The sequence below is a fragment of the Heterocephalus glaber genome, unplaced genomic scaffold (assembly GCF_053883595.1).
Source record: "Heterocephalus glaber isolate CG9 unplaced genomic scaffold, H.glaber_assembly_v1.0 deba00001472, whole genome shotgun sequence".
Taxonomy (NCBI): Eukaryota; Metazoa; Chordata; class Mammalia; order Rodentia; family Bathyergidae; genus Heterocephalus; species Heterocephalus glaber.
Window position 1 is genome coordinate 22,045,305 of NW_028258315.1, and position 25,586 is coordinate 22,070,890.

Genomic DNA, 25,586 nt, shown 5'->3' on the forward strand with positions numbered 1-25,586 from the left:
TGTCCAAATATTTTTCTGTGTACAGTATCTTGAGTGTTTTTCTTTGCTTCAAAATAATATAATATAGAGAGAATAAAATGTTAACTGTGCTATGGTTTGGTTCTCATAAAAATGTAAAATAATTGTTTAAATGAATAAGTAAATATAAATGAGACTAATGCTTATAAATGTTCATAAATAATCTGAGTTATCAGTTCCTAAATATATATATAGCTTAAAGTCTATAAGTAGATAATATATTTTGGCCTACTAAATGTGTGTGTTTTTTCAGTTTTTATTTTTTATTAGTACATGTTTGCAGTAGATAATGATTATATTCCTTGTGGGGAGTTAATACATGTACATAAAAAGTCCTAATTCATGGTACCTCGCATTCTCTGCCTCCACCTCTTGGTTCCCTTGCTTTTTGGAAAATATCTAGTTCTCTTTTCCCTATTATTCATCTTTTATATTGTTTTTTATTTATTATGTGTTTCAATATTTAAGCTTGTGTGTCTGATTTATTTCATTTAACATTAAGGTCCCAACGTGCATCTATTTTCCTACAAATGACTCATTTATTCTTCTTTATGGTAGGGTAGTATTCCATTGTGCATAAGTGCCACATTATTTATTATCCATTCATCCACTGTTGGACATATAGGCTGCTTCCAAGATTTAGATATTATGAATTATACTACTATAAACATGGGTGTGTGTTTATCAGGGTAATGTGATGTCTTTAACACCTTCAGGAATATACCTAGAAAAGGGAATGGTAGGGTCAAATAGAATTTCTAGTTTTAGTTTTTTGAGGAATCTCCATGGTGATTTTCACAGTGGTTGTACCTGTTTACATTCCCATCAACAGTGTAGAAGGATTCGTTTTCCTGCCACAGTCTCACCAGCACTTGTTATTATTTAGTTTCTTGATGGTAGATGTTCTTTCTGGAATAAGACGGAGTCTCAGTGTTGTTATAATTTTTATTTCTGTAAAGGCCAGAAATGTTGAACATTTTCCCATGTATGTACTGGTCATTTGTATTTCTTCTACTGAAAAGTAGCCATTCATTTTAGTTGCCCAATTTTTTCATTCATTCTTTTATTTTGAGGTTCTAATTTTATTTGAATTCTTTATGTATTCTAGATATTATTTCTATGTCTGAGGAAAAGCTGGCAATTTTTTTCATTCTTTAGGTTATCTCTTCATTCTGTTAGTTGTTTCCTTTGATTCACAGAAGCTTTTAATTGATATAATTCCATCTGTTGATACTTGATGTTATTTTTTGTGCAACTGAAGTTCTGCTATATATATATATATTTTTAAATGTTGCTGTAACTGAAGAGTGCCCTTGGGCTTGAGGAGATATAGGAAAAATTTCCCCTCTTTGGTAGCTGTCTGAACCAATTTGCTTAAGCCACTAATCAGTGGCTTCCCCAGTTTTTGCTAGATTTATTGTGCCCCACTACAGCAAATGTTCTCTTAAAAACTATTATTATATACCCTCAACTTAACTATAATTAGAAAGTTAAGAGTTTTGTATATCTAAAGAGTAAGACTTTCTTAGGGTCTTAAAATGCTATTGGTTAAATTTATGAAAAAGTAGACTGCTCCTGGTCGAGAGGAAGGGGCTTTCCGGCCACCTTCCCCCACACCGCTCCCGGCCCAAAGGAAAGGGCTTTGGGGCCGCCTTCTGTCCTGCCACTCCTGACCCAGAGGAAGGAGCTTCCGGGCTGTCATCCGACCCACCACTCCAGGCCAGAGGTAGGGGCTTCTGAGTCACCATCCCACTGCTCCTGTTCCTGAGGAAGAGGCTTCCCAGCCAGCATCCCTCCTGCTGCTCCCAGCCCAGAGGAAAGGGCTTTGGGGCCGCCTTCTGTCCCACTGCTCTGGCCCAGAGGAAGGGGCTTCTGGGCCACCATCCATACCACCACTCCCGGCTTCTGTCCCACCTCTCCCAGCTCAGAGAAGGTGATCCGCACAGGCGCCAAGAGCTCGCGCCCCGCCCTCCCCAGTCAAAATGAGAAAACACATAAATAAGTCTCAAAACCAGACTTCCAGATCACCTACAGCAACCCCAAAGGGAAATGAGATGGAACACTCTGATTCTCAACCACCTGGACCCACTGAACTGGCAACAAAAGGGGATCTGGAAAAAAGGAAATCAGAAATAATTTCTCAGACAACAGGAGAAATTGTGCTCCTAATCCAAGACATGATTAATAAATCTAGAGAGGAGCTGAGGAACATGATGAAATCCCAACATAAGAAATAAATGGAATCCATAAAACAGATGCAAATAGATTTCCAGGACATGAAAACTCCATGGAAAGTCTACACAGCAGAATGAGCCAATGTGAGGACAGAATTTCAGATATAGAAGATAAGATTGCAATTAGTGACCAGGAAAAGAAAAATTGCTTCAAAATTATAAGGGAACAAGAGAAATCAATCCAGCAGCTGCTAGATGATGCAAAGAAGAATAACATAAGACTGATTGGAGTCAATGAAGAAACAGGAGAGAGTGCAGATGACATAAAAAAAACTCTTCACAGAAGTAATGGTAGAAAACTTCCCAAGCAGGGGAAAAGAACTTGACATACAGATAAGTGAGGCATATGAAACTCCAAATAGGCTTGATCAAAAAAATCTACACATAGGCATATAATTGTTAAGATTCCAGAAACACAATAGAAGAACAAAGTTCTACAAGCAGTTAGAGAAAAGAAACAAATCACATACAAAGGAAAGCCCATCAGAAACACAGCAGACTTCTCAACACAAACCATCAAGGCAAGAAGAGCTTGGAGTGACATATTCCAAGCCCTAAAAGAAGACAGCCTCCAACCCACATTGATGTACCCTGCAAAACTATCTTTCAAAATGGATGGAGAAATAAGATACTTTCATGATAAAGAGCACCTTAGGAACTTCGTGAATACCAAACCCGCACTCCAAAGAATTTTATACATTATCCTAGGAACAGACATTGAGGATCACAACCCCAGGAAGCAAAGCAGAATGAACCCATCTGGCATGACAAGAAATTAAATGTGAAGGGGGAGAACCCAACAAAAAGAAAAAGTCATGGCAATGATAAGTCAATACGTTTCAGTTATAACCATCAATGTTAATGGTCTCAATACACCAATCAAAAGAAATAGACTGGTGAATGGGTCAAGAAGCAAAATCCAACAATATGCTGCATACAAGAAACACACTTAATTCAAATTGAAACTCATAGACTGAAAGTTAAAGCATGGAAAACAATACTCCATGTGAAAGGAACCAAAAAAAAAAAAGCAGGAGTAGCTATCCTCTTGGCAGATCAAGTAGATTTCAAACCAACACTGATTAAGAGAGATGAAGGACACTACATCCTTGTAAAGGGAACAATTCAAGAGGAAGAGATGACAATCATAAATATCTATGCACCAAACACTAGTGCACCCAACTATATAAAACAAATACTAACAGACATGAAAAGTCATAGATGCACTAATACAATTGTAGTGGGGAACTCAACACCCCACTGTCAAAAATAGATAGATTGACTAGACTAAAAATAAGTAATGAAATACTAGAACTCAATCGAACTCTTGAACAAATGAACTTAACAGATGTTGACAGAGTCTTCCACCCCACAAAATCAGAATACTCATTCTTCACAGCTGCACATAGGTCATTCTCCAAAATAGACCACATACTCACACAGAGAACATGTTTAAGTAAGTGCAAAGGAATTGAAGTTATCCCCTGTATAGTATCAGACTATAGTGTGATGAAATTGGAGATCCATAGCAAAAGAAACTGGAAAAATTTCATAAACACGTGGAAATTGAATAACACATTTCTGAATAACCAATGGGTCACAGAGGAAATTAAAGAAGAAATCAGACAGTTCCTTCAATTAAATGACAGTGACAATACAACATATTGGAATCTATGGGACACAATGAAAGCAGTCTTATGAAGGAAATTCATAGCAGTGAATATGCATATTAGGAAAACAGAATGAGCCCATTTAAACAACCTGATGCTGAACCTCAAGCTTCTAGAAAAAGAAGAGCAGGACAACCCCAAAACTCATACAAGGGAGGAAATTATAAAGACCAGAGGAGAAATCAATGCAATGGAGACTAAGAGAATGCTACAAAAAAATCAATGAAGCCAAGAGTTGGTTCTTTGAAAGAATCAACAAAATTGACAAACCCTTAGCCAACCATATCAGAAAAAAGGAAAGAAAATGCTCAAATCCATGCTATTAGGAATGAAAAGTGTGAAATTACACCAGACCCAGCAGAAATCCAGAGGATCATCAATACCTCCTTCCAGAAACTACAGGCCAATAAGATGGACAACACAGAAGAAATGGACAGATTCCTAGATACATATGAATTACCAAAGTTGAACGAAGAAGACCTAAAAATTTTAAACAACCCAATATCAACCAATGAAATTGAAAATGTAATTAAAAACTTATCAACTAAGAAAAGCCCAGGCCCCGATGGCTTCACTGCTGAATTTTACAATTCATTTAGAGAGGAACTACTGCCACTACTGTTTAAACTCTTCAATGAAATTGAAAGGGAAGCAATACTCCCAAATTCATTCCTGGAACCAAGCATCACCTTGATCCCCAAAGCAGAGAAAGACCCAACCGCAAAGGAGAACTATAGGCCAATCTCACTAATGAACATAAATGCAAACATCCTTAATAAGATACTGGCAAACAGAATGCAGAAGATCATCAAGAAGATCATACACCCTGATCAAGTGGGATTCATCCCAGAGATGCAGGGATGGTTCAACATATGCAAATCAATCAATGTAATACACTATATCAATAGAGCCAAGGACAAAAACCATATGATTATCTCCATAGATGCAGAAAAAGCATTTAACAAAATCCAACATGCATATGTGATAAAAACCCTACAAAAAATTGGAATGGATAGTCTCTACCTCAAACTGGTAAAAGCCAACTATGAAAAACCAACAACCAATATCATACTAAATGGTCAAAAGCTGAAATCCTTTACACTAAAATCAGGAGCAAGGATGCCCACTATCCCCACTCTTGTTCAGTATAGTTCTGAAAACATTAGCCATGGCAATTAGACAAGAGAAGGAAATAAAAGGAATAAAGATAGGAAATGAAGAAGTCAAATTGTCATTATTTGCAGATGACATGATACTCTATATAGAAGACCCCAAGAACTCCACCAAAAGTCTTCTAGACTTAATAACCAAATTCAGTCAAGTAGCTGCTTACAAGGCTAACACACAAAAATCAATAGTTTTTCTCTACATGAATGACAGACTCACTGAGAGAGAAATAGGGCAAGTAATTCCTTTCACAATAGCATCCAAAAAACTGAAATACCTAGGAATCAACCTAACGAAAGGAATCAAAGACCTCTTCTCTGAAAACTATGGCACTCTGAAAAGAGAGATTGAAGATGATATCAGAAAATGGACAGACATCTGTTGTTCCTAGGTAGGAAGGATTAATATGGCCATACTTCCAAAACTGCTATATAGATTCAGTGCAATTCCAATTGAGATCCCAGCAGCATACTTCATAGACCTTGAGAAAACAATCCAAAAATTCATTTGGAACAAGAAGAGACCCAGAATAGCAAAAGCAATTCTAGGTAACAGAGACATGGCAGGGGGTATCACAATCCCCAACCTGCAACTCTACTACAAAGTTACTGTGATAAAAACAGCATGGTACTGGCAAAGAAACAGACCTGAGGACCAGTGGAACAGATTAGAAGATGCAGACACAACACCAGACACAACGCCAGGCACACTCAGCCATCTCATCTTCGATAAAGGAGCCAAACACCCTTACTGGAGGAAAGATAGCCTCTTTAATAAATGCTGATGGAAAAATTGGCTTTCAACTTGCCAAAGATTAAAACTAGACCTATATCTCTCACCATGCACTAAACTAAAATCAAAATGGATTAAAGATCTAAATATTAAAATAGGAACTCTGAACCAGTTGGAACAGAGGTTAGGTAGAACTCTTGAAGACATCAGTGTAGGAAAAGATTTTATGAACAAAACCTCAGTTGCCCGTGAACTAGCACAAACAATCAACAACTGGGATCTCTTCTTATTAAAAAGCCTCTGCACAGCAAGAGAAACCACCAGCAGTCTGAAGAGACAACCCACAATGCCTGCTTTTCCTCAGACAAAGGTCTACTATCTCGAATCTATAAAGAACTTAAAAAGATCAGACCTCCCAAATTTAAAGATTCAATCCAAAAGTGGGCATCTGAAATGAACAGACATTTCTCAGACAAAGAAGTAGAAATAGCAAATAAACACATGACAAAATGTTCAACATCACTGGCCATTTGAGAGATGCAAATGAAAACAATGCTGAGATTCCACCTCACTCCAGAAAGAATGGCTGCTATCATGAAATCAACCAATAACAAATGCTGGTGGGGCTGTGGGGAAAGAGGAACCCTGATCCACTACTGGTGGGAGTGTAGACTGGTGCAACTACTGTGAAAATCAGTATGGAGATACCTCAAAGAACTAGGACAGGAAGTCCCATTTGACCCCGCTATTCCCCTGCTGGGTATCTTCCCCAAAGAATTTAAAGACTCATACCACAGTGATATATGTGCACCCATGTTCATGTTCATAGCAGCACAGTTTGTAATAGCTAAAACTTGGAAACAGCCCAAATGCCCACCAACTGGAGACTGAATAAAGAGAATGTGTTCTTTTTATAAAATAGAGTACTACTCAGCCATAAAAAATGAGAAATTAGGGACATTTATAGCTAAATGGATGCACATTGAGGCGATACTCTTAAGTGAAATAAATAGGGCACACATGTATAAATACTGAACAGTTTCTCTGGTGTGAGAAACTGAAAGTATATAAGGACTAAAACGTATAATAGGTAATATGAAATAGAAGGAAAAGGGGCAAAGGGGAAGGAAGTAGGAGGGCTAGGGGAAAGGTTAGAAGGGAATGGGATTAATATGAGAAAATGGAAAAATAGGAACAAAATCTTTGTAAATAAGGAGGAATGGAGGGGTTGAAGGGAGGGCTGGACAAGACTGAAAAATAAGAACCAAGAGAGATTATGTAAAGGTGCAAATTTCCAATGATGAATATCATTATATTGTATACCTAAAATGTACCAGTGATTAGAATGAATGATCGATAATGCAAAATAGGAAGAAAAGGTCCAAAGGGGTAGGGGTAGTGGGAGGGGCCGGGGAAAGGAAAGAAGGGAAAGGAAAAATGATGAGAAATGGAAAAAATGGAAATAAAGTCTTTGTAAATAGAGAAGGGAGGGCTAGGGATGGGGCAAAAATAAAAACCAAGATGCATTATGTAAAGGTACAATTCCCAATGAAAAGTGTAATTGTGTTGTATACCTTCAATGTACCAATAAAAGAATTTAACAAAAAAAAAATATATATATATATGAAAAAGTAGACTTAAGAAAACAAAGGTTTTGTTTTGTCAAGATAATTTCTTGGTTTTCATTCCATTGTTAGTGTTTTTTTTTCTTTCTATTGTTAGGGTTTTAAATATTTAAACTGAGTTTTAAAATTTAAATTTTATTTAAATGTTAGCCTATAGTAAAATCTTTTCATTAATAAGTTTATAATTCATTAAATGAACAGCTATTATCTTAGGTTATAATGCACTATATCAATTCTTCTCTATACAGAGAGAGAGAGAAAGAGACACACACATATATATGTATGTACACATGTATACATATACACAGGTATATATGTATATACACATGTATGCACACATCTATATATATTCATATACATATATACACACACATATATATATATATATCTGAGATGAGAGCTGCATATAAGTCTAAAGACTAAGAATCAGTCTGAGCTTCATCTAATGTTAAAAGATGTATTGTACAGTTAAGACTACATGAGTTTAATGCATACAACATAACCAGTCTCTTTTATACAATATACATTGTATCTAGACCATAAAAAAGTAAAATGATCAAAGATTGTGGCATCTCTTTACATGCAGTCATTTAAATTTTGGTCTACAGGTATTGGTTTTCACTAAACAAGAACTTTATTAATACATAATGAAGATATTCTTGTACATTGGGTAATAAGTTTATTTATGGTCATTAACACTGTAGTTTAAAACTTGGTCATTTAAAACTTGTCATTTAAAACTTGGCCTCCAGCTATTGGTTTTCACTAAATAAGCACTTTATTATTATATAATGAAGATATTTTTGTATATTGGATAATAAGTCTTTTTGTGGTCATTAACACTGTTTCTTAAACTTATAAAACATCTAAAGATATCTTTAAATTTTTGACAGTGCATTTACACCATGTAAGTCTATTAAAAGAAACTAAATGTCACCTTAAGAGTAAAACTTAAGTTAATATCTAAAGATTTCTATATTGCTGTAATGCTAATTTTTGCTAACTTTGTGGTATATTAAATGTATTTATGTACTCCAAGTTTAGACATCCTCTAAAATACAAAACTTAGAACAACTTTTTATATTGGTGTCCTCAAACAAAATTTTTATAATAGACTTTTTTCTTACGTATATGTTATTGTTATGTAATTATATTATAATATTTATATGTGCCTAAACACTATACATACCAGAGTAGCATTATTCTAAAGATTAAAGGTTGGATATTATTTACCTATAAAGTACATCTGTAAATAAGGATATTCTATTTAGGCATTTTATTTTAAAAAGAAGTTTCACATTTGTTGTGAAATTTTTTATGACATTTAATATTTTGTAATTAGATAAAGGTAACCAGCTGATATCATTTTACATTAAAGTGTGAATTTAAATGTATTATATTAGAGATAATAATAAGAGCTTAATGATTCTAGTATAATAATGTCATCATTGTGCTAAATTGCTATGTTTGGTGTTGATTTTTAAATTTTCTTGTAAGATATTATGAATGTAATCTGGTTATATTCTACAGAAACATGAGTTCTAAAATCAACAATATGTTAGAATGATAGGTCATCCACCTACAAGAGAGGTAAAATAGGACACTGACACATAAAAAAATAATAGCTGTTTTCTGGTCATATTGTATATTTCAAAGTGCCCAGTATCCAGATAAGATTATAATAGTTAAGATTAAGGTCTATAGTTCTCACTTCAAGACTGGTATAATTGACTTTCTGGGTATTCATGAACCAAGACTTAGAGACCAAACTGAATAAAAGATAACTGGGCTAAGAGGAAACTCAATATTTTGTCCCTTGCCTTCCAAGATCAGCCAGGATCTAAGACATAATGGAATCCTCTAAAAAGATCCTAAATCTGGTGAATCAAGCAACCTCTGGAGCAAGGAGACTGCTAGACCCCAGAAAACAGGAGTCAACCAGTGTACGCTGTGCTAAAGGAAGAGTCACTGAGAGGGGAATGTCCACTCCCTCCAAAGGAAGCTATATGGTCACACAAAGATTACAGCCCATCCAGGCATGTGACACCACTAGTAGAGGAAAAAATGAGAGGAGCTAAGAGACTCCTCACACAACCCCAAAAGTTACCTCAGAGGAGCCTTGACTGACCTTTATATATAGAGAGAGAGAGACATATATAGATACATATAGAGACATAGATAGATATATGGAGAGAGACAGATATGACTTTGAGACATATATGGCCTTGATATATATATATATATATATATATAAAACCTTGATATAGATACTGTCTTGATATATAGAAGGAAAGGAAAGGAAAGGAAAGGAAAGGAAAGGAAAGCTGTGGGTTCCATGTCACTTTGACTCCATAGACACCAGTTCCCAAGGATAACGTCAGTTATCACCTGAATGACCACGTGAATCTTAGGAAAGGTCCCAGCCACCCAAAGAGGAGCTGTGGCATAAAGCAAACTGAACTTATGGCCTTCAGATCTGAGAGAGAGGAGATAGGAGGAAGGTTGGATGGAGAGAGTTCAAACAGCAGTTTAGAGGATCCCGTTTGATACAGGTCATTCACCAAAAAAGGATATAGCTACCATAATTAGCAAGAGCAACTAGAATTTTTCCTTCTACGGTCTGGAGCAAAAGATGGCTCTTCTCACCACTTATTTTCTACATCATATTGAAAGTTTTAGATAATTTAATGAAGCAGAAATTAAAGGTAAACAAAATGGGAAGGAAGACATAAAACTTAACAAATGACATGATTGTTTTAATAAAAATTCTGCAGTGATTGATAAAAATCAGCCTTATAGAAATAATAAGTGACTATGACAAAGTTTCAAGATGTAAGACTAATGAATATACAAAAGTCAAACACTTGTATACCAGCCACAAACAAGTAGAATTAGAAATTTGAATGACAATGCCAGTTTCACTAGCACTCTCAGAAATGAAATACTTAGGTATAAGTTTAACAAAATTTATATTAAAAAATTTCCAAACTATCATGGATCAGAGACCTATGTACAAATGTCCTTTTAGAGGATACCCTAGGAGAAAACCTAGATGATCTTGGGTATGAGTTGACTTTCAGTTACAACACCAAAGCCACAATTCTTGAAAGAAATACAGTGATGCTTCAGTTGTTGAACTCAATTCATTCCAAATTGTGTTCAAACACTGAAAAGTACAATAACTGAAGATATTTTACCATAAGAAGTAGTGAAATGCCAAATAATTGATTCTGAGGCACAAATATTACACTTATAAATTAATTTTTCTATTACTTCAATAAATTTCACAATGATTTCTTTCTTTAACTCTATCATTGTTTTCAGTTTTCCTCTAGCTTCACTGCTTGTATCACTAACTTTCTTTGGAGTAATGGTTATGCTACTTTATGCACCTAAAGCACAAGAAAAGCACAATCATAAATGTTTTAATGCACTAACACATGTGCTATATGTTGTCTGGGTGAGACCAGTGCTTAGACTGAAGCATCATCCTTTTATGTCCACAGGGAGATGCAGCATGAGACTCACTCTTGGCCCATATAGGGTTGTTTCTTTTTTAAATCAGATTTTCAGTTCGACTGTGAGGAAAAGTTATGAGCACTGAGCAGATTTTTTTTTTTGAACTTTGCCTTTCAAGTAGTGGAAAGTTAGAGCTTGGAGCCATTGACCACTGTTGTCACTGTAACTGATAAATTTGACTTCCTTAAAAACAAAAATGTCTCCTGTGATAAAAGCAACATTGAGTGACAGAAAAGAAAAGCCACACGTTCGGAGAAAATATTTGCAAAAGACATATTTGATAAAGGGCTGCTATTCGAAATATACAAAGAACCTTTAATACTCATTAATAGAAAAATGAACAACCTGATTTAAAATTGAAGTATAATCGCATCACTCTGGGAGGCTGAAGCCGGTGAGTCACAAGTTTGAGCCAAGTCTGGGTAACTTAGTTACTTTGCAAGACCCTGTCTCACAATTAAATAAATAATAAGTAGATAAATAGTGAGCCGCAGATGTAGCTCAGTGTAAATGTTCAATTCCAGTACCCTCCCAAAGAGGGCCATAGACTGTAGCAGAAGCCTCATCAAATAATATAAAGAGATGAAAATAAGCATAAGAAAAAATGATCTTCATCATATGCCTTTGAGAAATGCTAATTAATGTGACAAGAAAACAATGCACACACTTTAGAATGATTGAAATACAGGACATTGAGAATATCCAATGGTGGTTAGGATATGGAACAACAGAAAATTTCATTCATTGTTGGTGGGAATATAAAATTGGACAACAACTTTGAAGACAATTTGGCATTTTCTTATAAATCTTATGTGTACACCAAAACTTCCATATGAATGCTTATCACAACTTTATTTGTAATTTTCAAAACGTGGAAGCAAGGGCTAGGTCCTCCAGTATACAAATGAATAAACAAATTATAATACGTTCATCCCTACAATGGAATATTATTCAACAACAAAAAGAAATAATGTATTGACAACATAATGTGGAAGAATGTCAAAAGCATATTGTTAAGTGAAGTAACTCCATCTGAACTGGCTATATATTTTATGATCCCAACTGCTTGACAATTTGGAAAAAGAAAAACTAAGGAGACACTAAAAGAGATCAGGGGTTGCTAGGGGTCCTGGTGAAAAGAGGATCTAATAGATGAAGCACATGGGATTTTTAGAACAGTGAAATTCTTCCATGTTGTGATAGTGAACTGATTGTGTCCACTTGAGTACGAAACACCCAACTTATTGGATTAGCATAGTTCTGCATGTGGCTGATGGGATTTACTGAAGTCGGAGACCCACCCGGGGTTTGAGTGGCACCAATCAACAGGCACGCAGGCTGAAAAGAATAATAGGGAAAGGAAGAAGGAAGGCTCACTTCAGTTTCTTCAGGGGCACCCCAGTCTTCACCTTCAACTTGGACATCATCTCCTGGCTTCCAGTACGGACTCTTTGGCCTCCTGATACAAACTCGCATGGGCCACTACAGTGCACTCCAGGCCTTCGACTTGTGACAGGATCCTTTGGATCTCCAGTGCACAGATAGCCCTTCTGCACTCTTCCACACCGGACTCTACAGGCAGCCATTGTAAGCTACCTTGTCATTCCTTACATATTTATATATCTCATATTGAATCTGTTTCTCTAGTGACTACTGACTGATACACATGTGATTTTATGATGGTGGATATATGTCATTATATATTTGCTATAGGAAGTGGAAAATACGAAGTGAACCCTGATGTGAATTTAGCTAATGATGACTACTAGTAATGCACCAATTATAAAAATGTAGCACATTTCATGTTAACAATGAGACAAAGTATGGGACAGGTGGTGAGAGGTGTATGGGAACTCTTTACTTTCTGCTCAATTTCTCTGTAAATCTATAATTGCTCTAAAAGCCAAAGTCTATTATTGTAGAAATACAGGAAACATTCCTATTGTAGTCAATAGTTATTGAAGTGGAAAAGAATCCCTGACTACCAGCATGGAGGCTGTCCTGGTCCATTTGGACTTCCCATGACAGTAGTGTGTTGAGTCAGAATCTTGAAGAGAAGGCCTGGAAATAGCCCGGAGTAAACAAATCACAATAAAAGGCTTATTAAAAACAAAAGTAGTATCATTATTATCTATCATTGGTAAATACATTTTAAAAAGAATACTGAGAATTTAGGCATTTACTTTTCAGAGAGTAATTAGGTTTCCTCCTACCATTCCTTCACCAACTTTTTCCTGCTCCTACTGAATTATTTTCTAAGATGGGCATACAGATGCTGAGCAGCTGTGGCTATATGTCAGGAAGCAGCTTTATAACTCTGTCTCCCAATGAAATAAATACAAACCGTAGGTTATAAAAGCTCGAGTTCTCATTTTCAGGGTCGTGCACTGGGAATGTTATAATAGCTACCACCTGATCTATGCAGAGGGAAAGCAAGAACAAGAAATGTTCCAGGCACCTCATGCATTTCTGAAAAATGATAGCTTTCCCACAAGACATATGGGAACAACTGCTTTCCTGAATATGTAATGTCTCAGGGTACAGGCGAAACCAGTCGGCTTGACAGAGAACAGCAAGGAGAAAAATATATGAACATTTCTCTTTGGGCCATGAAGCAATAATGTGTCTTACTAGAGTTACTGCCTCTATTAAAAGTAGATACAGGATATTAATTGCATCACACAGGAGTTAGGAAGAAGGGCTAGAGCACAGATCCCAAACAGCATGGGAACTGTCACTTCCCAGCTCAGCCTTCTCTAATTAAGTCCCAATGGGGTGTTTCTGTTCATTTCAGTAATGTGTACTTCTCGGGATAAATGATATTTAAATGCATAGAAAAATCCCTGCATTTAAATTGGTCACCAATTCGAATTCTTACTAGACAGCCATGACTGTAAATTGTTATACCTCCTATGTTTGTTTGTTTATAAGTGTGTAATAGCCAACAAGCAGGTCTTGTTCACCCATCCAGAGCAATGTATCACTGCAGTAAAGACTTATGTCCTCAAAGGTGAGGCAGAACCAAACACCAGCCATATGACCTATGTAGAAAATTCAGACTGGAGAACACTAGACCAGAATGTTAGCTGTATTAGCCTATTTTTGTAGTTTTCAATTTAGGATACTTTCTTTTGAGGGGAGATCTTTCCTTGAAACCTTTCAGCTAAGTTTATACAATCCACTTCCCAATCCATAGCTCTCCCATCCACAAATTCCACCAGTTGTGATTAGAAAATGTTAGGAAAGCATTATTGCATCTGCCCTGAAAATACACAGACTATTGTTATCTTTGTTCCCTAAGCAATACAGGATTACAATTTAAGTGGTATTCACCTTATTTTAAGTACTATAAGTAATCCTGAAGTGATTTAAAATATACAGGAGGATGGATGTTCATAGTTTATATATAAATACTGTGCTATTTTATATACAGAACTGGAACATCCAGGGATCCCAGAAGCAAGCTCCCATGGATACTCAGGGACCACTGTATCTTTTCCTTGAAGACTCAGTACACCGAATGGTCATGAGCATGTTCTGGTGGCATTCCCAGCTACTCCTATTCACTCAGATGTATCTGTCTTCTTTCAATTTGCGTGCATTTCTCTACTCAATTCTAGTGTGAACCTTGTTTTCTCTCTCAACTCCAGTGCTCAAACACATTTTTCAGGTGTAGTGGTACATGCCGTTAAACCAAGCATGCTAGGAGACTGAGACAGGAATGATCACAAGTTTGAGTCTCACCTTGGTAAATTAGTGAGACTCTGTTTCAAAATAAAAATGAACGGGGACGTAGCTCAGTGTGAAGGGTGTGGGTTCAATTCTCAGTATGAGACACATACACACTTTGGTATTCATTTCTCTTTCTCTGGACTCCTTCTGAACTTATTAAATTTATAATACCAGGAAAAAACAGAACAAAACAAAAACAAAAGCATAAACAAAAACGAAACTATGTCAAAAATCGAAAAACCACAAAATCATTTCATAGTGAATATTTATTTTGTTCTCTTTTTTCAAACCTTGAGGTCTCCAAAGTGGAAATCATATGTTTAAAATAAGAAATATCTATTAATTTAGATACATAATTAAAGTTAATTAATTAGATTATAAAGAGATGCTGCCAATTTCAGCATTAAACAATTTATAAGGAATGACTTTGAAGTCATGATATATGTTTGAGGCCATATCTGACTTGAATCAGAGGGATGAATTGCTGATCCAGGAGGAAAAGCCATATACCCCATCAACTGGCTATTTTCATTCCCCAGAGCCTTGTGTGCTTCCCTGTTGCCCTATTAATAAAACAAGTGGGCTCTGAGAACATCTATTTCACTATGCTATTCATAGGGTGATGTCCTAGGTTAATAAAGCCTTATTAACAATTGCTAGCAGAGCTCTGCAAGCTTTCCAATACTTCATTTTACAGTAATGGAATGAACATTGCCCCCTTCCCCTATCCAATTTCAAATGCCCTAAAGCAAAGACTGAGAGGTTGGAAATGCAAAAGAGGCATGTGCTATCTTTTGCAATGTCAAAAACACAACCATTTCAAGGGTCAGTATTAGTTACTGGGCAACCCGGATGGCATAAAATGTGTTGCCATGTTGAATGAAAAAACATACTATTTTCTTTATCCCTCAGAGCACAATGGTCTACCAAACAGTTGATTAGAATCATCTAATGCTTTTTCCTTGGATTCTTTTAACTTGCCACAAAATTAATGAGAAGCTTTTTTGAAGCCTCCTAACATGTTGCCATGCCCCTATTTGTTATCATTAATTTAATGCTGGTACCATACTTTTTAGTATGAATAACACTTGCACTTGCCTACCACATGTTTGAAGCATTTTCATTGAGAGGTTGATGATTTTTACCTTGTGTTCTTCAATAATTAAGAGGAAAGTAGGTCATTATGAACTCATTAATCTTCAGAATTTCGTATCCCACAGGTTAATGCGAGATGTTGAGGATGCGAGCATTCTTTGTTTTTCCATTGGAAGTGAAAGAGAAGCCATTATAATAATGATTCTGGAATCATTCAGTTTAGATTTCAACTGTAGGACAGCCTATTCCTATTATTTCAGAGGGGGTTCTTTCATTTTGTTTAAAAGATGCCCTATCTTCTAACAATGATCCAGATATGATTGTTTCTGTTAAATATGAATTAGAGGTGGCAAAATGCTATAATTTACCCACTTTAGTTTCACTGCACTTGACTAATAAAAAAATATTGTGTATTCCCTGTCAACTCCTAGTCATTCTCTGAAGCTCTTCACACTTGCATGCTTTACTACATACTCTTCTCTGTTTATGGTATTCCTTTCCTTTCACAAACTTTCTGTTCATTTTTCTTGGCTATTTCCAGATTCCTCTCCATAAATACAAGGTCTTTTTCTTGTTTTAAAGGACAAAATCATTTCCTGAAGTGTTGTACAATTGTAAGTCAAAAGTTTCTCAGCATCAAGAGCAAAGACTTTCATCTTGTAAAACACTTGCTACGGAGAGCTCCTCTTTCCCACCCAGCTGAGAATTTCCACATCTTGCTGAAGGCTGAAAGCTATTTCTGCCAGGTGGTCCACAGAAAGAAATTCTTACATTATTTTCCCGTAGAATGTTTTTAAAGAACTAATGATCTTGGAAAGATGTGAGCCCCACAGAGACAGAGATATTCTGATTAGCCAAAGGGTGAATTCAGCACAGGTCACCAGCTTCTCCTTGTGGCTGGGAGCAAATCAGCCCACTGAAAGCGCAAGCTTCCCCTGCCTCCTGTCTGCTGAGCCCAGCCCCATTAAGTACCAGCTGTGAGGGGAGCCTTCTGATGGTGAGACCCAGCGCAAGTCCAAGCTGAGTTGTCTCCCCGCCTGCTGTCTGAAACCACCATTAGGCTACAGAATCCTTATGTTCTCACCTTCCTAATCAAGCCCAAATCAAAGACATGCCCAGCAGCACATCACTTTCTCCTTTGTCATCACTTTTACCCAACACCAATAATGAAACTACAAATCAAGTCTCCCCAGTGTGCTATTTTGATCAAGAGAAAAAAGAATCTTCCTCCTCTTATACTTCATACTTCAAATTTTATTCTTGAAGGAGACATTTTCTCTGGTAAAAAACAAGATTTTATAAAGATTATTAAGAAATTAATACCTAGTGTTTTCTTAGTTCACATATTTAACAGTGGTCTATGAAAATATTTTTCACAGAAAATTTAAGACTATGAATCTCATGCCTCTATCTCTGAACTTTCATAAAAAGCCAACAAAAAGCTGCACAATGATCATCAAATACAAGCTCATCACTCTTCACACTGCCAGTCCATTCCCCTGCCAACCCATATGCACCAGCAGTAATATCTTTCCAAAGCAACACCAGCTATGATATCCCCATTTTTTCCATAAGTTGAAAAGTAATGATATTAGTATTCAGTAACCAATGAGAATATCTCATCTGAGGAAAAAAAGAAAACCCGAGCCTATTATCAGGATAGCTAACAAGTTCAGGGTACTGTAAAATGGCGACAAGCCTCAAGAAAGTATATCCCAGTAGTCCACCATGAGTGTATTTCCAAGTTAACGTCCCTGATCTACATTTTCCTCAAACATCCACATTCACTCCAACTGACCCAAGGGGAAGTGTGATGGATTCAGAAATAAAATATCAAACTATTGTTAAAATTTTACATTAATATCTGAGCATGCTAACAAAATTTTATGGTCCTCCCCAAATTGTAAGGGAAAAGTTGGAAGTTTTAATTTCTTTAGTTATCCAGTAGATTTGCTTCTAATTTAATGATCTACTTAGAAGTTCTATAATGAGGCAATTCCAGGAACTTCAATCCAAATGGGACAGACCCACTGACTTTTTAAGTACACTGAGTCTTGTTGATAATAATTCATTTCTCACCCCAAAGTTTAAATTGGTGGAGCAACCATGCCAAGATTCCAAAGTGTAGATGTCCCACAAGAGGAAAGTTGGAAAGCCTTGAATCATTAGCATATGAGCTCAGCCAGATTGCCATGTCACTGAGGAGCCACACAGATATTCTGGGGGCAACTATGGGAAAGCCATAGGATAAGGAGGCAGTGGAGATTCTTGGAACAGGTCTTGGAAGGTAGGCTAGCATCCAAGTCCCAGAGGATCTGAAAGCAGTCAGTGCAGCATCGTGGAGGAGCATGCAGTCAGGTGAGTTTGTTAGAAGAACCAGAAAGAATTGAATATAGAAGGTTGGAGTTCAGGAACAAGTGTGGGCTTTGGTCCCCAAAAGTTTTTCTCCTGAGACAAGAAGTCTGACACAGTTGAGAGAACTGGAGTCCAACAACAATGTAATACTCATGTTTCCTGTAGGCCAGTGGTGGTGAACCTAAGGCACACATACCACAGTGGGATGTTTGTTATCACTGAAGGCTCTAAAAGGTTCACCATCACTGATTTAGGCTACACCATTGAATTCCTGTTTGTCTTCTCCATCTGAACTTCTACCTTGGAGGTTAGGATATAACATCCTATTTCCACAACCCCACTGGACAGAAACCTACTGGGTTAAAGCTTGTGCCTACTAATCAATGTGTATATGTTTACATGTTATTATGCCCTGTCACACAGTTCTTTGGTATAAAACCTAGCATTTTATATTTGAATAAGAAAGGCATAAAAATAAGAGTAAACAAAATAGGTCATTTCAGATGATGCATTCTAAGAAGTAGATGGCCAAAAAGCATAAGATCGTTCATGTCTAGGGAACTATTTTTTAGGGTGGAAATCAAGAAGGTGTTTGTGAAAGGTGAAATACAAGCCAAGATCTAAGTAATGAGAGTGGCAGCCATACAAAAATCTAAGGGACATGACCCGGTGATGTAGCTCAGTGGCGCAGGGCCTGCCTGTCAAGTGCAAGGTTTTGAGTTTGATTCTGGCACCAAAATAAATAAATAAAATCTGAGGGACAAGTGTTTCATCCACAAGGAATAGCAAACACAAAATCCCTGGCCCTTGGCATGTTCATAGACCGACACAGTTTTAAGTCATAGCAAATGAAGCATGAACTGATAGAAAAATATAGAGAAGGAGGGACACCAAATTTTAGAAACCAAAATTTAAAATAAGCATTTTAATTGCCTAGGAAGTTATTGAAAATGTTACAGATGGAAAATGATAAAATCTTACTTATTCTTTAAAATGACTGCTGTAACTTCTGCAAGAAAAATGCCAACATTGCGTTCTCGTGCTCTCTCTCTCTCTCTCTTTTCCATGCCTGGCTGTGTTTCCAGCATTTCAGTTATGGTCCTTCTAGATAACTTCTTTAAACTTCATCAGACCTTACAGTTCAGTTTTCTTCTTTCTTTATTTTTTTCCCATTATAAACCAAATTCTAACAGAGAAGTTTCTGGGTGGTCAAGAAGCCATGGATTAGGACAAGCACTGCACCTTACCATGCTGGCTAGCAATTTTTTTCTACTGAGAAGTTTGGCAAACCCAAGTTGTTTAGAGGAAAAACGTAGTAATTTCTTATCTTGACTTTCATGCAAATGTTCTATAATCAGAAATCCTTATCCATTCCTAGGATGGGGGTCATTACTGCTATGTATAAATTTTTCATTAAAAACTCAAAGCTCAACAAGACTCCATGAAACACTAAGTATGACACACATTACCTAATATTTTTATTGCCAAAGGCCTCTCAGAATGCTGCAGTAGCACACAAGTATAGTTCTGAGTATCAGTACCCATTTAAGTGGGGTCTGGCTTTATGAAAATATAGTCATACAATTCACAGTCTTGAAGACATCAACAACAAACCTATGAACTCCTAGGCATTTGTATAAATAAGGTGAGCTTTTCCAAATTCCTCTAGGATTCATAACATATCAGAAGATCTGCTAATAATAGCTGGGTAATGGAAAAAAGTGATGCTTTTAATCTACAAATTGTTTATCGAAATCAAGCAGACTCTAACACTTGAAAATAGTTAAGGCTGGGAGGGCAGGGGCACAATTTAGTCTTAATAAGTTGCAAACTTAACAACACAAAAGGAAAGAGCTCATTTAGTACATATCAACAAAATGAAAAACATTGCTCTAAATAGAATATTCAGCTCTACTTCGCAAAAAACCAAGGCCAGCTTAGAGTTGAAGGCCAGAAGACAAAATGCAGCTTCACTAAAGCCAGAGAGGAGTCCTGGGTTGAACAATGTGTATAAAAAATTGATGTTTTATACCCTCTGTACAGCAAGTTAATTCTATCAGGAATAAGTATTGATTTACATTTCACATCTAACTTTCTTAGCTTCTGTCAAATTTAATGAATGTTGATGCAGTTATTGATTTCTCTAGCAGAAGGAAATTAACAGGGCATTGTCCAATTTTGACCTTTACTTAATGAGCCATGTTACATCAAAAGCCTTTTAGAACATGTTGTTGATCAGTCACAGAGCTTTAGCAATGGTCTTATGCACCCCCCAAATTCAGACTTTTAATGGTCTCTAAACTCATAATTACTGTAAGATAGGGCTCAACAAGGATATGAAAAGGGAGAGTTCCCTTGCCACAAATGAGCCAGTGAGAAATCTATGGTGGCTTGCAACATGTGGAAAATGGGCTATGTCTACTTACAATTCAAATACCATTTTTTACAAGGCCCTAAGGGGAGTTTATTTAATAGCAATCCTGAATAAAACTTCTAGCCATGTACCTTTATGTCTAAAAATAAGTCCCAGCACATGTTTGTTTAAATCACTGATACTAGAAAAAGACTGACTTTAATTTTGATGTCCTTTTTGACAACAGTTTAGTTCCCAATTATCAAAAAGAAATCACGTGCATTTTTGTTGATCTGCTGCTTCTAATTATTCATTTTTTTTCTCTCCAATGTGTGTTTTGTCTGGAGGACCAGGGTGCATGGAAGTAATCAAACAAATGTCTGAGTTTTCTGGGCAATGCCTTTATAATCCCAGCTAAGTACAAAAAGTGAAGAGTTAGAATCCAGTGTTCCATTTGAGATCATATCTTGTTAACATCAACTCTATCAAATTTTGTGTTTTGTTGTATTGGATGTCTTTTTAAATGTATGAAACTGTTCAAAAGTATTATCTATGATGAAGACTTGGATTCTTATACAAAACTGTGCCAATGGAATTTGTTATAACAATATTTTGATAGCCTAAATTATAAATTATTAGTATAGTATTCTACACAGGCCCACAGTATTTGCTCTATTAATGATTTTCAAAGCTTTTTGCAACCATCTGCTTGCTGTTTCTTCAGGTTTAGATTATAATTTCTCAAATGCAACACATACATGGGCAGATTGAGTTTAGAGACCTTATGTCACTGCCCAAAGAAGAGAGAATTAAGAAGAAAATAGAAAAGAAACCACTCAAGTGAACTGCTCATGGCCTGAAGGATATACCAGCATCTAATGAAAGAAGGAAAGTCATTACTAGCTTGGAAGAAATATGCAAATGAGTTCCTTGACCACTAAGTAATTTTAGTTTCTTTAAAATTCATAAAAAGTATTGAAACTGTATAATTTTCAGATATATATCACCCAAAATAATGTATACTTGTGAGTGCAACTGTGTGCAAATATTTCCTTTCCATAAATGAATCCATTTGCTCTGTTTGTATTATGTGGACACAAGCTACATAAGAAAGTGGCCTGGTGAGCTCTTTATGTATTTTCACACTCAATAATCTTGATTATTATACTCAGAAAAATATTGAAGCTTTGCCTGTTTTATTAAATTCTTTCAGTATTTTCATTCTAATATTTTAGCTGCAGTACAATTATGACTTCTTTTTAAAATTTGATTTTTAGTCTGTGATCCAAATAATTGTAGATGTAATTAAAAACAGAATGGAAATAAACATCTTTTCCACTTCCTGTGGCATAGAGTTTCTTAAAACAATGTATAAGAATTTTTTTAAATAAAAGATTTATCATCAAAATATTGACCTGATTTCCAGGTCAAACCCCATCCTCACCATTTTCCTTACATACAATATTGACATTAGCTGTGCAAAAATAGTTGAAGTCAGTAATTCTTGACTACAAAATTCTAGTCTTGATCTAGAATCACAGTCTCTTCAATTAGATTTCATTATGCTACCTAAAAAAACAGACAAAGTATATTATTGTATGGTTGAAAGATATGAGGTGATGGAAACAAATTATTAAGTGGGTTCTGGCATAATTTTCTTTACAAAGTTTTAAAAATAGGTTAGAAAGTTATGAGATAAAAGAACTACAGTCTCTCCTGAAGCAGAGAATGGATCATATGACATCTTGAGAGTCTTTCCAGTTCAGTGAATCTATAATTTTATTTCTTAAATGTACTAGCAATGCATAAAGATCCTTTAAAGCTATGGGATTAGGAATGATTTTATTTTTGTACTAATGATACATTGCAGTCACATGATGTCTTCCCTCTGAGGATCTTGGAGAGTTTTCTTGACATTTTCTAATTAACTTCCCTTGCATTTCTCTGAAGCATGCATAAGGCACATGTTATTATCCACACTGTAGGCATTGCAAAGTGGAGTGCCTAGGGATAAAAAAAATAAAAAGTGATTCTACTATTATAAATCTTGAATATTCAAATTAACAAAAGTTTCACTGTACTTCCAACTAAGGCAGAATTTACAGAGAAGGTAGTAGTCTCATGTAGTCTAGGACTTTGGGAGATAAAAAGAGGAAAAATAACTAACACTATTGAATGAACTGTGTGGAATCTTGTGTGGGCACTAGCAGCTTACTGTTCATAGCACAAGGACCCATGGATAATTCTGAAGGCCACTTGCAAAGAAAAATCTAAATCAAAGTCAATGGATGGTCACTTTACACTTTGTGTTTATCAGTTACTTTGAGTAATTTGTTGTATTTAAGATATTATAGTTTTTTCAAGTCCCGTCACTGTTTACTAAATGAAAGTGAGAAACAATTTAAAGCTATTTTCTTGTAAACAAAGCCAGTTTCTGTTTGGATATCCCACACATTGCAAATCAAATGATGTACACCGCCTACAGTAACTATCTATTGCATGCAGAAAATAAGCTTCAAGGAGTCAAACAGTTCCATGAAAATCATGAGTATTTATTTACAAAAAATATTTTCACCTATGCTTATGTACATGAGATACAATAAATTTATTGCTACATACACAGTGCCATAATAAACATAATCAAAAATTACCATGCTGGGGGATTAAAAATGGATTTCTTTTGGTTCAAATGGATTTTGTATAAGGAAATGTTTTACTGAAGATTTCAAAGAAAAAAATTTAGTTTACTTTTATGTCAAAAGGACCATCTCTAGTACTTTAGGTATAACAATTCCAATTTTTACAATATGCAATACTTGTAAACTGTTTTATAATAAAATGGCAATTTTTACCTCCAAAAAGATTTTTGCACATTTTTCTTCTTGATTCCCAAATCAAACATGAAATTTTCCAAGTTATTTTGAAGGATATAATCATTGAGACATCATTTTTTACTTATATTTCTTTCTTTTTTTTGAAATTTGAGGTAAAATTGCAATAAAATTTAAGGCACTTAAATGGAAATTCTGCAAATTTTTATTTTATTTTTCTATTTATTTTATTCATTTTTTAAAAAGGACTTAAAGAAATTTGTGTTTGAGGAAAGATCACATAAGAAACAGCTAAGAATTATCTGGATTTTTCAAATGTGGAATCACAAATTTTCTATCCAGAATCACAGGGGCTTGAATTTTGTAATTGCACAGTAATGACACAAGGAGAGACATCCAAACACACAAACATACACACAAACACACATACACACTAGTGGCAGAGAGTGAGAAAGATGACATGACGGATGGATGGATGGATAGATAGATAGATAGATAGATAGATAGATAGACAGATAGATAGATATCCAAATGGACAGACATAGCTGCCAGAGAAGGAAGTGTCACATCAGGTCCAGCCCAATAACTTATAGAATCAAACTTGCTAGAAATAACAGATGTAAACTCAAGGGAAAATTTAGACATCAACTCCTTGAAAGTGTTAGAGAGTGAATAAAAATAGACCGACTTGAGAGAAACATTTTGAAGAGGGAAATTTTAGTAGATAGCATATTCCCCTAAAAGTTATAATCAAGTCCAAAACCCTGACACCTATGAGTGATATTTTATATGAAAATAGGTTTCTTGAAGATATAATCAGATTATGATGAAATATTACTGGATGATGAGTTTCCTTATAAAAATGTAGACTTAGAGACACAAAAGGAAAATGCCATGGGATGATGGAGGCAAAGATAAGAGTTGTGTGTTCTACAGGGATGATTGAGCATTGCTCAAAGCCACCAGAAGTTAGGAAAGTTAAGGAAGGACCTTCCTGTAGAGGTTTGCAGAGAGAAAGAGTGTTTTGACACTTAGACTTAGGTTTCTGTCTTAGCATCTTTCCTCTTCAGCAAGTCACAGTACCCAACACCCACAACATAAAGGAGCAAAGGCTTATTCTGGTTCATGTATACAGAAGTTTCAGTCCTTGGTTGGTAGGACCAAACATAGAAACAGTATGGTGGAAGGCCCCAGATGGAGGAAGGCTTCTCACATTATGGGAGCCAGGAAGCAGAGAAAGAAAAGTGAAGCTGGGGAGAAAGATGTACCCTTCTAGGCCACTTTTAGTGAAGCACCTCCAGCCGAGCCCTAGCTCCTCCAAGGAAGCAGCTGTAGCAAGTCAGCTTCCATCACCTTCTAAACGCATAAGGCTTTGGGAGCCATTTTAGATATAAAGCATGACTCTCCCCCTGGCTCCCAAAAGACTAATGTCCATTTCATTACATAAAAAGCATTTAGTCCATCTATAAGAGTTACCAAAATCTTAATAGCTCCACCTTTGCTGAAAAATCCAAATCCAAAGTCTCCTCTGAGTCTCAAGTCAAACTCTTAGCTGTAAGCTCCTGTAAAAATCAAAAAGAAAATAAAATATGTGCAACATACAAGGCACAAAGTAAATATTCCCTTTCCTAAAGGGAGAAATAAAGGTATAAAAAGGAATGGGATCAAAGAAAGACAGAAATCCTTCAAGGGAAACATTAAGTATTGCAGCTCCATGCTCAGAAACTAGGGAAAATGTGATAAAATGTGAAATCCAAATGGCTTGGGCAGCCTTTCCTCTGCAGTATTTGTTTGTAGCCTTCATAGTCTCTCTGCTAGGATGGTTTTACTCACTGCTAGTGGCTTGTTCAGCAGATGTACCATGCTTCTAGTTTTTCCTATTCCCTGGTGTAGGACTGTACTTTTGGCTCCCCTCTAGCAGCTTCATGCATTGCCCTCTCAGGGGCACTACCTGGGTTCCCAGACCTTCTGAAATCTGAGTGAAAGACTTCATGATACCACAATGCTTGGATTTTTCATGCCTGTAAAACTATAGCCAGATAGATGATGCCAAAGTTTGCTGTCAGCTCTTGAAGTGGCCAAGCCCCTATGGGACATGGCAACAGAGTCTTCTGAGTGCCCAAAACCCTGAATTACAGGAAACTCTTTCTTTCTTGGCCCTGAATGAGCTGGGTTCCCAAGGGATCTCTACAGCAAGAAAAGTCTTTCACTTTAACACTTCAGAGTTTCAGAAGTGAGGTTTTGCTGATGCCTGA